Here is a 16,042-nt window from a genome sequence, read left to right on the forward strand (position 1 = left end):
GAAAAGTTAAGAAACTGATTTTCATTTGAGCAAAACTTATTCATCTTCTCTCCGAACAGTGTGGAAAAAAACAAACAAAAAAAAACACTTGATGGCATTCAATGGCATATTTATGTCTTAATTTTTAAATTTTCAGTTATGAATTATAAAAATTGTTTAGAGTCAAAATGAATTAAGTATTCCACCTTCTTGTGTGGATATGCCAGATATCTTTTACAAATATATTGTGGTTGGGCTGGCGATGTGGCTCAAGCGGTAGCGTGCTCGCCTGGCATGCACGGGGCGCTGGGTTTGATCCTCAGCACAACATAAAAATTAAAATAAATAAAGACCTTGTGTCCACTGAAAACTAAAAGATAAATATTAAAAATTTCTCTCTCTTTCTCTTTAAAATATGATTACATATTTTATAATATATCCAGTTTATGCGATGTAAACAGGTAACAGACTACAGCATTTGCTGTATGAATATTTAAGCACAACTACATAAATGTACAAAAAGGAATTTAAAGTGATTAGGACTTAATGGAATTTGTGTGATTTAGATCTAAAATGACCCTCAAAAGCTCATCTGTTGAAGGCTTGATCCCCAATTCAACAAGTTTCAGATATGGTATTTGGGGGAAATGATTATATCAGGAGAGATATGACCCCATATGTGGATTATTCCATGGGTAGTTGAATGGATTACTTAGGCAGGGTGGAAACTACAAATAGTATTAGAGGGAGCATATCACTGACAGTGGACCCTGTAAATATATTTCTTGTCCCCAAACCATTCTGATCTGTTTTTTTTTTTTCTTTCTCATTGCTATTTGCTCAGCAGCTTTCCTCTGCAATACTCTTCCACCATTTTGTTCTGCCCTTACCTCATTCCCAAAGCAATGGAGTTAGCTAATCATGGATAAAGTCTCTGAAATCATGAACCAAAATAAGTCTTCCTTCATCTAAGTTATTTTTCTTAGGTATTTGTCAATGTAACAAAAATTTGACTAACAGAGAGTTGAAACATTTAGATAAAAATTAACTCCAAGACATATGTATTTGAGTGCAGGAATGGTGTCACATGCCTCTAATCTCAGTGACTTAGAAGGCAGAAGCAGGAGAATTATAATTTTAAGGCCAGCCTTGGCAAATTGCAAGATCCTATCTCAAAAAAAAAAAAAAAAACATGGGGGTGGTGACATTAAGAAATGTAGCTGAGTATATATACAAACACACACATATGTACATATATATACACATATATGCATTACTTGAATTTCCATCATAGTGAACTTAAATGATATTGTATATTTATTGGTTTATTGGAATTTTATTGCATTTTACACTAGAATTTAGAAAGTTCTTTCTATAAAGTATCATATTGTAATTCATTTTTGTATTTTGTATTTTATATTTCTTAGGTAATTATTTGAGATAGATTGAAGTCCTGTGTGTGGCAGTTCAATGTTTTTAGTAAGGAAAAGGAAGATTTTGCTGCAGTCAAAATTCTTTTCCCTGTTTTTCCAATTATATTTGCATTTTCTACTTTTGCTTTACTTTCAAAACTTATCTTTCACTATGTATTTGACCCCATAATTTTATTACTTGAATTATTCTATTAGAGTTTTTCTCTTATCCTTTGCTCATAGTTCTGTTTTCTGTGAAGATCAAACTAAAATCTGGGAGTATGTAACAAGGTTTATTTTTCAGGTTGGTCCCTACTATAGTTTGGATCAAACTACAAAACCCATGAATTAAAACCTTGCTCCCCAGCTTGGCACTATTAAAAAGTGGTAGAAACCTTACAATGTGGGGCCTATTAAGAGATGGGCCTAGTGCACACTTTTCTGCATATTGAGGCCCTGTCTCTGAAGAAGAAAGTAGGACCCTAGGGCTTCTCTCTCTCTCTCTCTCTTTTAAATCTCTTACCTGTTTTGTTATTGTTTGTTTGTTTGTTTTAATTTGCTGTTTTTAGATACATGACAGTAGGATGTATTTTGACATATTGTACATACATGGGGTATAACCCAATACAATTTTTATTCCATTCTTGTGGTTGAACATGATGTGGAGTTACACTGGTCATGTATTCATATGTGAGCATAGGAAATTTATGTTTGATTCATTCTACTGTCTTTTTTATTCCCATCACCCCTCTCTTCCCTTTATTTCCCTTTGTATAATCCAAAGAACTTCCTTATTTCCCCTCTCTACCCTCCTTTGTTATGGGTTAACATCCACATATTAGAAATAACATTCTACCTTCAATTTCTTGGGACCGGCTTAATTTATTTAACATAATATTCTCCAGTTCCATTCATTGTCAGGAATGCCATACTTCCATTCCTCTTTATAGCTGATTTACTTTCTATTGTGTGTATTTACCACATTTTCTTTATTTATTGTTTGTGGAAGGGCACCTACAATGGTTCCATAATTTGGCTATTGTGAATTGAGCTTCTGTAAACATTGATGTGGCTGTGTCACTGTAGCATACTGATTTTAAATCCTTTGGATGTAAGCCGAGGAGTGGAATAACAGGGTCAAATGGGGGGTTCCTCTCCAAGTTTTTCACAACACAGCCATAAGATGAACAACTTTACTTCACCTAATACTCCCTTCCATGCCGGATGTGCTGCCTTTTCCCCACAGGCTCAAAAGTGTTGGGCTCATCAGTCATGGACTAGAATCTCTGAAATCATACACCAAAATAAAACTTCTGTTTGAAAGTTAACGATCGCAACTTATACAAAGAAAAATGTTATAGTAATGGAAAGATATTAAAGTATAGCTTTCCATTACTAGTATACTAGACTTCCAGTATATTTTACTCAGTTCTGTCAGGGTGCAAAAATCTGCTGTTTTTTTTTTTTTATTTTTATTTTTATTTTTTAATTTTATTTTCTCAGCTTCTCCTTTAGAAAGGGAAATGACTTTAGTATAAAAGAGGGAACTAAGTCTGCCAAATCCTTATATGAGTGAGTTTGAACATGGTTTTATTCCCACTTAAAGACTGAGGTGACAGTACCTTCATTAAGGGCATTGAGAAACTTTAAATCAGAGAACTCAGATAAGCCAAACTCAGGCACTTGACTCACAACAATTATATAAAAGCACATAGATGATATTTTTTTAAACTGCTAAGCTGTGGGGGTAATGTGTTATGCAGAAATAGATAATACGGTTAGCCACAGCTTTTTTGCAGAAATTTTAGAGAATATAGAATTTTAATACCTCTCGTAATCAGCTAAGTCTTGCCAATTCAGTCATTCATGTCCCCATGTTTTAGTTATCCTTCATTTGAGAATATTTGTTTATTATTTAATCATTTATACCTGAGCCAAGAATAATATCCTTAGGTTCATGCTTTTTTTCTTTCTTTTTCCTCAGAATTTTGGGGGTGTTGTTCTGTTGTTTCAAATTTTCAAGGCTACTATGATGAAATCTGGAGCCATGCTTATTTTTGCCTCCAACAACAATCAACCCACATGAATTCTTTTTTTCTATCTTCACCATTAAAACATCTCTCTTGAACTCTACAGGTTAAATCTTGCTAAAAATTTTATGTAAAGAATAATAATAAAGAGAAGACACAGACAGGGCACAGAGGCAGGGAAAGTGGCAGAGTGGCTCTATGTCCAAGTGGCCATGTTTATTTATATCAATAGGTAACATTAGGTCACTAGTACCAATAGCCACATTATTGCTTAGAGTTTCAGTAAGGTTGCGTATTTTGCAGTTATGTTTCATAGTTACAATATGCAATGTTAGGAATTTTGGCAGTTCTCAAGAAGGTCCATTATCTGAAGTTATTGCTAGATGGGTAACTCCAGGAGCATCGGAGCTTGGTGAAACATTGTCGTTATCAAGCAAGCAAGTTCCTTTACTCCCAGGAGTTATGTGCCTAAGATTAAGGTCAAAGCTGTTAAGTCTCTAGCATGGAGGGCATTACCATAGCAACTGGGCATTCTATGCCTTTGCACAGAAACTCTCCCAGGCACCAAGCATGCCACAGCCATGTAATCATCAGGGACCCCAATCCCAAACACAGAACCCCTACAGTTTTATATCAATTTTTATTTGTTTTCTTTAATCTCTTCATTTCTATAAATGCTGAATGCTATTTTTCACTGTACCTTCAGGGTTATCATCATTTCGGGAAAGTTTACACTTATTGAAACTGAGGAAACGTTTCTATTTTATTTTTAATTAAATTAACTGAGATTATTTTTCTATTAAAACCTTCATTTATATAAGGCTTCCAGCCCTTTCTCATTTATCTAATTTCTACGTGTTTGGATTCTCAATTTGTTTTCTGAAAACACCAATGTCTCTCTCATATAAATCAGTTCTTTATTATTTGTCAATTTTATTTAATTCAATTTTGCTTAATTTGACACATTTCAGGATTGAAAGCATTTGTAAGGAAATTTATTAGCTTACTTTCTCTTATAGCCTAGATTCTTTGCAAATCTTTTATATGCCAGGAAATTTTAAACAATTATGTTTTTAAAAAAGAATCTTTGTTATGCTTAACATTATCAACTTTCATCAAACTATCTAGTATTACTGAATTAATTTTTCTTACTCCCATTACATTGTATTTAATGTAATTTCACTTTTTCTATTTAAAATGTGACAGTCTTTTATACTTTTCTGTAGCCCGAGGGTTGTGAATAACACTCCCAATTTGAGATAATCCTTGAAATTGTTTCTTTTTCTTATTTGTCTTACAATTTGATAAATTCTCTGTTCAAGAATTTTTTTTCTGATTGTATAGAAAGGTTTGGATCTCTTTTTTGTGACTATAGATTTTATAGATTTTACATGAATTCCTAACATTTCTGCTTTCTTCATTAAAGATTTATGCCATATATTCATTTGTTTCATATATAACTTTTCAATAGTTAATTTTCCCACTAATAATCAGAACAAAACAAAACATTTAAAAGTGCTCCCAGAGGATAGCAAGAAATTTGGGTATAGTACTTAATGCTTGGGATCTTTTCAACTCAGAAATGGATTCCATTTTAACAGCCTTTATTATAACATTGTATAATAAATTTCTCTTTATATAGCATTGTATATTATTAATTAATATTTGGCTGTATACCAAAATTTATAAAAATGTTTCATAATTATTAGCTATTATCAATTATCAATTATTACCAATAATGGCATGTTAATGGAGTAAATGTTATGTTTTGATTAATATGTACATTGCATATTGATCAAAATAGTGTAATCAGCATATTAATTGCCTTAAATATTTCTCATTTCTTTGTGATAATAAAATTCACAATCCTTTCTTATGCTTGTTTTAAATTAAACTGCATTATTTTTAGCTAGAGTCGCTAGACTTTACAGCAGAACACTAGAACTTATTTCTCCTCACTGTGACATATTTTGCTTATTAGACTTTCTCCATTCCATCTTCTGCTTATTCTCCACAACTTCTGATAACTCTATTCTACTCCAAACTACTATGAAACAAATTGTATTTCACATATGAATGAGGTGCATGAAGTGCTTGTCTTTCTTTGCCTGGCTATTTCACTTAACAAAAGATCTTCCAGATCCATCCATGCGGTCTCTAAAGACAGCATTTCATCTTTTTTTGACTGTATTATTCCATTCTGTATATTCACTGCAATTTCTTTATTCAATAGTTGATATATACTCAGGTTAAATCCATTTTGGGGGTATTATGAATAGTGTGACAATAAATATGAGACTGTAGATTTCTCTTTGATATACTGATTTTACTTCTTTGTCTAAATACCCAATAGTGGAATTGCTGAATCATATGATAGCCCAATTTATTTTTAATCTTTTGAAGAACCTTCATATAGTTTTCCAAAGTGGCTGTAGAAGCTTACACCCCATCAATATTGTATAAAATTCCTCTTCATTTCCATTCTTGCCAACATTTATTACTTTTATTTTTTTTAATAGTAACTAATTCTAACTGGAATGAGGAGTGTGCTTTTGATTTGTATTTCCCCAATGAAGATGTTATGAGCAGCACTTTTTCATGTATCTCACAACTATTTGTATTCCTTTATTTTTAAAAATCTATTTAGATTTTCAGCCCATTTTAATTGGTTATATTTTTTTTCTTGGCTATTGAGCTTTGAAATTTTCTGTGTTAGCTTTTCTTTCATCACTGTGACCAAAATATCTGATAATAACAACTTAAAGAAAAAAAGTTGTATTTTGTTTCACATTTTCAAGAGGTCTTTGTCAATGTCCAAATAACTCCATTGTTTGGGCCTGAGGAAAGGTAGAACTTCACTGAAGAAGGGTATGAATGCAGAAAGCTTCTTCCAATGGCACACCACCAGTGACCAAATTCTTGAATCACTTCCCACCGGCTTTAGTATCTACTACCTCCTAGTAGTTCATTCAAATTATAAATCTATAAAACACTGTTAAGGCTAAAGCTCTCATGATCTACTCACTTTCCAAAAGCCCTATCTTTTGTCATTGCTGCATTGAGGTCCAAGTCTTCAACATGAGCCTTTTGGGAAAAGCAGTCAAAATTTAAAAACATAATAATTACTTATAAATTGTGGATATTAACTCCTAGTCAGATGTATAGTTTAAGAATATTTTATTTTATTCTGCAGGTTGTCTCTTCATTCTGCTCTTTATTTCATTTTTTTGTGAAAAAAATTCTCAGCTTCATTTAAGCCCATTTGACTTTTATAATAGTCATTCAGGATTTTTCCCTAGTTCACCCCCTCTATTGTCCTCTTTAACACAAATTTTAGTTTTATCCATATTAACTTGGCCTATTGTTAGAATTATTTTCTTTTAAATCTGTCTAATTTCATTCATGTAATTTTTCCTGGAAATTCGTGTATTAATTTTGAGACTAAAAAATGATAAAACTAAAACTACAACTAAACACAGTATCTATAAAAAGTAATATCTAGAAATAAAATGTCTCATTTTTAGTAGAAATATATAATGGGAAGACTTATAGATTTTTTTATCATTGAGTTTATCTATTTATTATAATTATAAGCTTTTAATAGAAACACTAAAAGTAAACATGTTATTTGTATATTATTGAGCATTCTGTATGATAGAGCCTTGATTTAATTGTCAATGCAAATTCATAGGAACCTGGAATCTAAATACAGTATATAAATTAAAATTGTCCAGTTTTTTTTATTAAAAATCTACCTACATAGTGCATATATAAATCATGAATTTGACGTTTAAGACTGTCATTCTAGAATGGAACTGTACCATTTCTTTTTATTAAAATTTGGTGATTGATTGCTATAATTAGATGGGTGTTCAAAAAACCTACATGAACAAATTATAAGAGAAAAGATAATCCTAAATCTGAATTAACTTGAAAGAAATTAAAATAAAATGAACACCTTTTAATTCAAATTTTATAATTTATTGAGTTATCCCATTAGGCAATATTTAATCCTTTTCCATTAATCAGGAAAGCTCAAACATCCAATAGAAAGAAACAGTGAAACTCCAAACTAGAGTGATTTTATGATAATCACTCTAGTTAGAACTTACATTTTGCTGAACAAATGCTTAGCTAAAAACCAAACAAACATAGTCAATGTTCCATTGACTATAATAAAAATGTTCATGCTGGCTTACAAATTCAATCTCCTAATTAGGACCTTTAACATGTTAATAGAAAAGAACATTAAACACATTTGTATGTATGCATATGTGTGCGTGTGTGTGTGTGTGTGTGTGCATTTGTGTATATATACACACATATCATATGCACAAATGTTTGTTGTTTATTAAAATGACTTTTTCAAACAATTGTAAAAATAATTACTAAATCTAATGCTATATTAAGTTGTATTATCAATAAAGCAGGAAAATAAGATTTTGAATTATTTCAGCAACGTGCAAGACATCTCTAGGTCAAAATATGTTCACTCATGTCTTATTATCCATATTCATTATAAAATGAAAAATAGAAGTACATAATTATAACCAGCATCTTCTGAATATTCATTGATAAATTCATTTTCAAATTGCAATTATTTAAAATTAGTTTTATAATTAAGAAACAGATTGTCTCTGTCAATTAGAATATTCAATTATTAGAATATATATCTAACCGAGTCATGTAGATGAAATAAGCAGAGAGCATGGGGAAGTTAAGCACTATGACTTATTGACTAGAGATGTAGTATCAAGCTAAATATCTGGTAAGTGCAGTAGGTTTTAAGTATAGATTGCACAATTGATATTAGTTCATTAGTTTTCAATAACAAGAGAAGGAAAGTAAGAATTTCAGTAGGACATGTATTATATTCTGAATTCTAAGCAAAGGGCTATAAGTACAGATATCTGTAAATATAATTGCTTTTCTATTAATCTGTGATTTATGGTTTATCAAAAACTCTGAGACTGGGCTTCATAATTCAGATGTTTTTAAATGAGAAAACTGCAGTTTCAAGAAGTAAATGCTGAATAATCACACATTTTTATGTTGCAGAATCTGCACTCTAGGGGCTGGGGTTGTGTCTCGTGATAGAGTGCTCCCCTAGCATGCTTGAAGCTCTGAGTTTGATCCTCAGCACCACATACATATGAAATAAAGATAATGTGTCCACTTAAAACTAATATATACATTAGTTTTAAAAATTTTAAAAGAATATACACTCCAGCTCAGATCTACTTGATTCCAATATGTATTTTCTTTCTAAATGCCATCTCATACTTTTTTTCTAATTGTTATTTTCTGTTTCCTAGAATTTTTAGGTGAAAATATATTTATTTCTTAATGCCTCCACTTGTTAGTCAACATTGTAGTGTTTTTTACTTCTTAGGATTCTGAAGTTTTAAAAAAGGTTATATTTTCAAAAAATATTTATATATATAATATATATATATATGTATATATATGATATTAACTCCATTTATATATATGATATTAATTCCAGATAAATTATAAATTATATCCCCATTCATATATATATATATATATATATATATATATATATATATATATATATATAATCACATTGGTCAAGATTGAATAATCATTCTTTTTTTTTTTTTAAAGAGAGAGTGAGAGAGGGAGGGAGAGAGAGAGAGAGAGAATTTTTAATATTTATTTTTTAGTTATCGGCGGACACAGCATCTTTGTTTGTATGTGGTGCTGAGAATCGAACCCGGGCCACACGCATGCTAGGCGAGCGCGCTACCGCTTGAGCCACATCCCCAGCCCCTGAATAATCATTCTTAAATGTAAACAATGATTATATGATAATCACTCTAGTTAGACTAGAATGTGGATAAGAAGTGAATGCAATTCAACTTTCAAGTCCCAGTCCTAAACATTTTATACCACTACAACATACCTGCTATCTTTTGGATGCAGTTTGCCTCCCAAGAGTCCAGGTATTTGAAGTTTAGTACTCAGAATTGTCTTTGTGAGATGGATGGGCACTGCTGTAAGAAGTGAATGGTAGTGTCCTGGACAAAGTTCTCTGGAGAATGAGCTGTGAAAGCTTGAGTCTGACTTCTGAATTTCTCTGGCTTCCTGTATCATGAGGTCATTTTTTTTTTCTCTTACATGTGTTTCCAACTTTGTGGTTCCATTTGCCATGAAATCCTAACTGGAATCAAACAAGCCTGAACCACACATTTGGACCTAAAGAACTAAAGTTGGCCAGCTTCATACAATAACAAAAAGCAAACTAATGCAATGCCATACTGAAAGTGCTACTGTCTTTGAATTTCAGGCAATTCATCTTGCTTGTATTCCAAGTGAACTTACATTTTGCTGAATAAATGCTTAGCTAAAAACCAAACAAACAGATAATTTGTTCCGTTCGCTATAATAAAAATGTTCATGCTGGCTTACAAATTCAAATTCATAATTAGGACCTTTAACACATTAATAGGAAAAAATCATTAAACATATTTATATGTATGCATATATGTGTGTGTGTGTGTGTGTGTGTGTGTGTGTGTGTGGTGTGTTTGCATATATGTATATATACATCCACACATCATATGCACAAATATTTGTTGTTTTTAAAATGATTTTTTCAAACAATTAAAAATAATTACTAAATCTAATACTATTTCATTTCATGTTGCATTATCAATAGAGCAGAAAAATAAGCAATGATGATTTTTCTTCTCAGCAAGGAAGATGAAAACAAACTAAACCTAAGGAGAGCATACTTACCTCATGCAGAGAGGCAGAGTATTATGGTTTTTGATACAAAATATATCTTTAATTCAAAATATTAATTTAGAAGACTAATGAAGTGATTAAAACATCAAACATTACTTTTTTTCTTTTACTTATTAAATATTTATTGAACGAATACAATAAGATATGCACCATGCTAAATACTGCATATTCATCATTAAACAAATTACTTTATAATTTTGTATTCTAGTGAGAAATGACAAATTATCTTCTTGAAAATTAAAGAATATCTATGTATAGGCAATAGAATTGGTGATATGAATTCCAGCTAAAATGTATACTCATTCACAAATTTCTTCATGTCTTTTTTGGTCATAATAACATTTATCTGAATCAATTTTACAAGGTTAAAAGTTTCCATTATTTATTATACCTTTAAGAATTTTAACATTTTTTTCTTATTTAAATACATCATCCAAATTTTCCATCAGAGGAAAATTAGAGGCTGGCAGTAAACAGAAGTATGTTTCCTGATTAGTATATTTTAAATCAGAAAAGGTTTACTGCACATAAGTTGCAGAGGAAAACATGATATGTATAAAACCATTGTATGCATATGTATTACTAGTAACCACAAAGTTACTTCAATAGTCTTTATGAAAGATCTTTGAGAAAACCACACATTTAAAGACTTTTCCCAAATTAGGCTAAACTTTCACCTTTCTACTGTGTAAAATGTTTTCTCTTTTAAAGAAACAGAAAATTAAAAAGGAGACAATCATCGGGTTAACAACTAGGCTAGAACTTCCCCTTCCGGTATGTTTAAGTTTTGATGTCATATTCATTCAAAGAAAATATTTGTATGCACACCACACTATAAGCTGCTTTAAATACTTCTTCAATATTCTTCTTTCAGTGTTACCATAGTCATGGTCTCTTTCTTCTGGTTTGCCATTCAAGTATAGAAATATTCAAAGTAGTGCAGTATTTCTTTCTTTCTTTTTTTTTTTAACATAATACTATTATATTTCTGTCTTTAATTGTGCCTCAGAATATTTACAAAATTTTGAGATATTAAAATAAGCAAGATTTTTGCATTTTTTCCTAAGAATGGACATATAAGATGCTACTTTATTTTAATATAATAGAAAATTCTGGGCTAGTTGAGTAATAATGAATCTAATCCACAGTTTTTCATCAGTCTAGGTGTTTTTAGACAATAACTCCAATACTAGATGATAAATTTTGAAGCACCTAAAAACAAAGATAAAATCATAATGAAATATACACCTATAAAATACAGACCATTGGATAACTATTTCTGGTTCTCTGTATTTCAAGTAACAAAACGATATTTAATGAAATTTTAATTTTTGAATGGGATATGAATTGCATTCCACTTACTTAATTTTGCATTAATTTATTTTCTCAAGTAAGATACGCCTAGTGCTTTTAAAATCGAGGACTACTGATGGTAATGACTCTCAATATGTTCAAAATGCACATGTTCTTGTAGTTTGGGGTACTTTTCTCAGAATCTCTGTTTTGCTATGTTTTGTTATGTTGTGGTCAAAATTAAGTGTTATGGATTGGATCTTGAAACGTTCCTTGAAATGTTCATATTTTGGAAGCATTGCCTCAGCTCTGCAAAGTTCAGAGGTCAGGCTTTTAGGCAATGAGGCAGATGACAGTTGAGTAATCCATTTGATAAATTAAGAATTTGAAGGTACTACTGCTAGGCAACTGTAGGCAGGTGGGGTTTGGCTGGAGAAGGTGGATCACTAGGGTAGCTGAGTACCTTTCCTCTCTGTAAGACCTTTGAACATGATAGTCTGCTTCACCTTGAGCAATGGATGAACTCAGCCAGTCATGGATGAAACCTCTGAAACTATGAGCCAAAATAAATCTTTCCTCCTTGACGCTGTTCTTGTTGGAATTGTGAACACAGTGATGGAAAACTAAGACAATTTGCTTCCAACATAATGACTGAGATATTAATCAAATTCAACTATCTTGGTTTTACTTCTATATTTTGGCTTTATCATAAACCTCATAATTTATCACAATATAATTACAAAACAACATAACTATAAGGAACATAATTATGCATTTTCTCAGAAAAAATACAGTTTCATAAAATGAATAATATTTATTCAAATATTTCCTTTGTGATTTTCAGATGAAATGAAAAAGGGATAGGAAATTATATCTTTTTTCCCATTTCTAATACTTCTTTTTATAAACTTCCCATTCAGAATAACTAAATGCACCAGTTTGGGCACTTTTTAAATGCTTATATTGTGTGGTTAAATCTTACAGGAAATAAATGAGAGTAGAAAGCAAGGAAGGCAAGTTAGTGGACAGGACAGAAAAGTGTGCATAGCATTATGAACCGTTTTTTTATCCTCTTTGAAAAACTGGAAGGAAATAAATCCTTCCATAAAAGAACTAAAATGTTTGCTCCCCATATTCCACTCCACATCAAACCTTGATTTCATTCATCATTCTCTTTGTCCACAGTTCTTGAGCCAGCTGCTGCCTTCACTCAGAAGCAGATTTCTAGGTCTGTAACTTTCAGATATCCAGCCAGCTCTGTAACTTAATATTTTCAGTAGCACTTAGATGTCAGCTCTTCACTTTGTTTGTTCTTTTGCCTTTTATCACTGCTACAGCTCAGATGCCGACTTTACCAGCAAAAATGCGTATACCATGTGTTTAGTCCTGATAATCACTATCAATGTTTAATTATATTTTAAATTCATAATGAAAAGAATTTATTAATGAATTTTGATAAACAGGCTGTGTGGAATGTGAAATCTGTAACAACTTGGTGCTGACAATGTTGTTAAATTTTATGACAAAATTACCAGATTGAAAATCAGTCATGCATGCCCAGAAAATTTACACAGCTCTTTGCCCAACAAAAAAAAGAGGTTAGTCCTTTTTGAGCATTTGCATACAGTCCCTTGTTGTGCCCTGGATTAACTTCCTGACCTTGGTTAAGTCATTTATCTTTTTTCTAGAACCTCAGTTTTCTTCATGTTATGATTAATATGAAATTAGATTATTTGATTTTTTTTAAAGTGTCTACCACTTTAAAATCAAATACACATAAAATGGCAACTCCAGGAGCTTAGACAGTATGATTGCAGGTTGAAGGGCAGCCTTAGCAAATTAGAGAGGTCCTAAGCAACTTAGTGAGAACCTGCCTCAAAACAAAATAAGAGCTGGGGATGTAGCACAGTGGTAAAGCTTCCCTGGGTTAAATTCCTGGTATCAAACAAACAAACAAACAAACAAAAAACACATAGACGTGATATATACATTTCAACATTTGATGTGAATACTTTGCTTTACTGCTGAAATTGTTTATAATCCTACTAATACAAGTTATAATTTTGAGGACTTTAAAGAACAGTCATACAGAGATTATATGGATCACAGTGTGTGATAAAATATACTTTTAATTATTAGAAGAAATATTTCAATAAAGAACAGTGAGGAAATTTGATCTGTGTTTATACTTTTTACAATTCTTCATCTTAATTGAGAAGATCAACTTCGAAATTCTTATTAAAAATAGATAAGGTTTAAATTATACTTTTCTATTCTTTTTTTCTCACATCTTCATACATGTATTTTGTATAATAATGAGGGTCTCCTTCCACTATCCATGCAATTCCCTTTCTCCTTCCCTTTCCCTCCAACCCCTCTTCCCTATGTAGAGGTAATCATCTTCCCATGCTATTTCTCTCTTCTCCATTTTGAGTCATCCCCCTTATATCAGAGAAGACATTCAGGATTTGTTTTTTGGGGGATTGGCTAACTTCACTTAGCATAATCTGCTCTAATGCCATCCATTTCTCTGCAAATGCCATGATCTTATTATTTTTTTAGTGCTGAGTAATATTCCATTGTGTATATATGCCACATTTTTTTTTTATCCATTCATCCATTGAAGAGCATCTAGGTTGGCTCCACAGTCTAGCTATTGTGAATTGTGCTGGTATAAACATTGATGTGGCTGTATCCCTGTAGTATGCTGTTTTTAGGTCCTTTGAGTATAGTCTGAGAAGAGGAATAGCTGGGTCAAATGGTGGTTCCATTTCCAGCTTTCCAAGGTAGAGAGAAGTAATGGGAGGAGAGATAGTAAGGATAGTAGAATGAAACAGACATTATTATTACTGTGTGTATATGTGAATGCATGACCAATTTGATTTTGCAACCTGTACACTCAGAAAAATGAGATATTATATCCCATCTGATTCAAATGTATGATATGTCAAGGTCATTGCACTGTTATGTGTAACTAATTAAAACAATTTTTTTAAAAAATAAAATAACAAATACACTTTTCTTTCTTATCAAAGAGTAGAAAATGTTTTACTCCTTAGAAACTATAATTTAACATTTTATGATTGTAGTGCAATTAATTCCTTTTTAATATTTACATATAGAGAGAATGTTTTCTGATTCATTGTATATTTGTTAAAAAATAATTAATATATAAATTCATATATTTTTACATTAACATTATGACAAATATTTAAATAATGGTTGGTCTTAAAATCATACATGCTAAGATTTTAAGAAAAACATTGGTAAAAGGTATTCAGTCAACACATAAAATAGCACCTTCTAAGACATAAGAAAAAAATTATATTACTATCAGAACAAAGTATTTAAAAGTACTATATAATCATTTCATATTCAAATTACCAGGACAAAACCAAGAACCATGATAAAACTCTACAGCAAAAATTTGTTTTAAAAAATCAAAGTTATTCAGTAATTGATTTGTGAATTTATGTATCCTTATTTATAATATGTATCCTCATTTTTCTTATTTCATGAACTTCAAAAAAATATGACTACTATGTCAGTCTAAGATGCTGGTTGGACTTCATCATGTCCTTTTCTTTATCATATACTATGAACATCATTTATATAAAATTAATTTTTGTCATCTTTGCAACAAATTCATGGTACTTTCCAGCCTTCAGTGTTCAGAAGTCTGTGGAATTAATGATCGTTAATGTTATGTTCATACCAATTCTTCTGCATATTTTCTGAATATCTCTAATATGTTGTCCCATCCACTTCTCTAATCCGTATCAGTTCAGTTTATGTCACACTTCACTGAGGTCAAGGGTTTCTGATACAGTACCATATCATGACTCCAAGAATTTCACTTTGCAACAGATTTTCATGACTTTCAGATTTTCGTAGAAAATCTTTATTATAATTCTAGTTCTTTCTTGTTCCTTCAGTTTTCCTAGTTTTTTTTTTTTCTCTCTCATTTAAGCAGGTTACCCATTCTTTGTTTGTTGTACGTAGAATTCTGTACAATCTCTTTCTGTCAAGTTGTTTGATAGTGTTGTTCATATTTCCATCTCCTTGCCTACTTTGTGTCTCCTTTTTTAATACATTATAGAGAGGGAGTATTAAAATCTGTCAAATTTGCTGTAAGTAATTGGGAGTATCATTATGGGGCACATACACATATAGTATTGTTGCATTCTTCTCATCAATTGAACTTTTTCATTATAAATTATGGTTTCTTATCTCTAGTAAATTTACTAGCCTTCAAATATTTTTTCTTTAATATTAGTATAACTACAGGAGCATTTTTACATACACTTTTTACATTTTTTTTTGTAGTTACATTTGACTTGTTTTATCTTTAGGTGTTGATTCTCATTTTGTAGGGAGGTAGTAAAAACATTTGAAGTCTTATTTCCTTATCAAATCTTATGATATTTTCTTTTTAATTGGGTCTTATTACATTCATGTTTGATATAAGTATTGATATATTTAGATTTAGGTTCACTTCTTGAAATTTAATTGTTTATTCATTATATCTTGCCTTTTAAATTTAATCAAATATTACTT

The sequence above is a fragment of the Callospermophilus lateralis genome, chromosome 10 (genome assembly GCF_048772815.1).
Source record: "Callospermophilus lateralis isolate mCalLat2 chromosome 10, mCalLat2.hap1, whole genome shotgun sequence".
In the NCBI taxonomy this organism is placed as follows: Eukaryota; Metazoa; Chordata; class Mammalia; order Rodentia; family Sciuridae; genus Callospermophilus; species Callospermophilus lateralis.